At 43.0% G+C, this 2,671-nt stretch overlaps 1 pseudogene; it reads right to left on the reverse strand.

The window, feature by feature from the left end:
• Positions 1–2,351, reverse strand: part of LOC109821945 — a 2,983-nt pseudogene extending 632 nt beyond the window's left edge.

Raw genomic sequence — 2,671 nt, forward strand, 5'->3', positions numbered from 1 at the left:
ATTAATTTGCGAGGGTAGTATGGTAATTAGGATAAAAATAAATCAGTCTACACGCTCTCCCAAGGACAGTTAATTACAGTCTTTGAGCTAATAAAGATTAGTACAATTGTCAATGTTTTAAATATTTGCGGAGTCAGATTAACCCCTAATAAAGATAGATATTCAATTGCAACTTTTTCTTTCTACTTTTTTCCTTTAAAGCTCACTTTAACTTGATGGGTGCGTTTATACTTTGGGGCCAACGCTAAGATAAAACTATTTCCAAATAAAAAAAGGGAAAAAAAAAATTTACCTCCGGTAGGATACGGGTACGATCCCGGCCCTGTACTCGGCGATCTTGAGGAACATGGGCATTGGCGAGGTCGAAGTGGGCTGGGGGGTTGCACCAGCCGCCATTGTCGGCAGCGGTCAGCGCGTAGTTCGGGGGCAGAAGTTGGTGCGGTGATGAAGATGGAGGACCCCCCCTTGTGTGCACACTGCGGCTCGTCGACGCACACTGATCTCGAAGCAGGCGCCGCAGCTCAGCCCTCGTTGAACAGCGCCGTGCTCCCCGCCAGCCGCCGTCTCCACCCCGTAGCCCTGGCTGTAAAGGCTGCCGGGTAGCGGCCAGCCACCTGTCAAGGAAGGAAAGAGAGAGAGGGCCCGGAGGGTCTTTTATTTTTTTAAAGACGCTCGCATTTCAATTGTAGGTAAAACAAAGTAGGAATGTCAGGGGGTAGCCCACATTGTGCCGGCAGGTCGCTGCCGACGTTAGAAAGGTGGCGTGGCGGACTGCCCAGGGGCCGCCGGATGTAGAGCGCCGGGGATTGCGGGCGGAGGCGCAGGGCGAGGTAGCGCGAGGAGGAGGAGGAGAGGGAGGCGAGAGCCCCGCGATGGGGAGCACATTGTGGGTTCTTGGAACAGAGAACGCGGGAGAGCAGGTGGGAGGAGTGCGAGTTGAGGGAAAGAGGCGAGAGGGTGTTGGGGGCATACTGTATGGAGGAGGGCGGCCCAAAGGGTCGAGAGGGACCGAAACAATGGCAGGAGGCGGTAAATTCAATGAGGACTTTGGGGGTTGGTTGCAATTTGGGGGCTGGGGATTTTTATGTTTATTACCGGAGCTCGCTGTATTAGCGAGGGTGGCACGCTAGACTGTTGGGTATGAAGGTACGGGTCAAGTACAGTAGGGTATATACAATAAAAAAAAGTCATGGTCGGTACAGTATGTTGTAAGAAATCGTAGTTCAGACTTCAGCCGGCTAATTTATCAGTAAAACGTTTTTAGATATCCTCCTGCTGCATTAATGCGTTTTAAATGAGCATAAACGTACGCCAAGGTTAAAATTTTTCATCGGTGGTAAATTTGTCGACGGTTGTGGTACTGCGTGATGGATTAAATTTCGGTTAGGTGTTTTAGCTGGATCCTCGTTAATGACATGGCAAGAGACTAAGGGGCTGTTTGGTTGTATGTTTTTACAATGTAAAAGGATAGAAAGTATAAAAAAGTGGGTCCCAATGTACATTAAAAGCTTACACCTTTTGATGAGGTGTCACCGAAATCAAAATCATCAAAATTAGGAGCGGTTTTGTTGTAAAGCTAACACGATGTTATGAATGTGTCCAAAAAAATAATAAAAAAGTCAAAACCTTGTAGAAAACGGTGAGGTGGATAACCACTTTTAGTTTTGTGTCATAATACTCTAGTTTTCTAAAGACATCCAAACAACCCCTAGGGGGTGAATAGCTAATCCTAAACGTGTATTCTCCAAATCGGGCAAATTCGGCTGTTTTATGTTTTATGAAAATTTGAGAGAGAGAGAGAGAGAGAGAGAGAGAGAGGAGCACCTATAAGGGGGTAGATTGCTGGGAATCTCTCATAAGGTGAACGCGAGTTGTTGCACTTGACAAGCGGTCATCGGAATAATTGCGGACGATGAACTTTTGGGTCTTATTGCGCTTTTGGCTCATTTAAAATACATTATCGTGGCCGGAGCCATGTAGAATGCTCTATTGATAAAATAGGTCTAAATAAATTGCTCATATGGTAATTTAGCCTAATTCAGCCATACTAACCATGCATCATGAGTTTGTAAATTAATGGTTTGATAATATAATAATCGTAGCTTAAACCTTTTTGCTAAATGATTATTCAACGTAACTAGGTACACAAGTTGAATTCGAATATATTTGTATTTCGCTGAGAATAATATGAGTATCTTATAAAGGCAAAAATTGGGCCCTAAGGCTGGCAGTGGAGCCCGTTGAATTAATATCAAAATACATTAATATTTTTTTTCAGCAAATTTACACGACCATTTAAGCGATAATGTGTTGAGCTTATCTTCAAAACCAATTGAATTTGCCATCGCCATATAGTATTTGTTTTTAGTATATACTCCTTGAGTATATGCGTGTTCATGCTTATAAAAAAAATAGTATTATTATTCTCGTGCAAAGCACACTGCCTAAATGTGTTGTTTTATACATCTAATCAAGATTGGTCTCGTGGCGTTAGCTTGGTTGTATTTTTTTACTCTTTTTATCAAATTTGAAACAGCAGAATAATAAGATGCATCAAATACAGTAGAGCATTGACAAAATTTTCCTCTACCAAAGCTTCAAACAACCAAATAATAACGTACGGCCAAAACTTACTGCAGATTATACAGTGCTATTAGGCTTTCAAAAGTTT

This window comes from Asparagus officinalis, chromosome 8 (assembly GCF_001876935.1).
Source record: "Asparagus officinalis chromosome 8, Aspof.V1, whole genome shotgun sequence".
Taxonomy (NCBI): Eukaryota; Viridiplantae; Streptophyta; class Magnoliopsida; order Asparagales; family Asparagaceae; genus Asparagus; species Asparagus officinalis.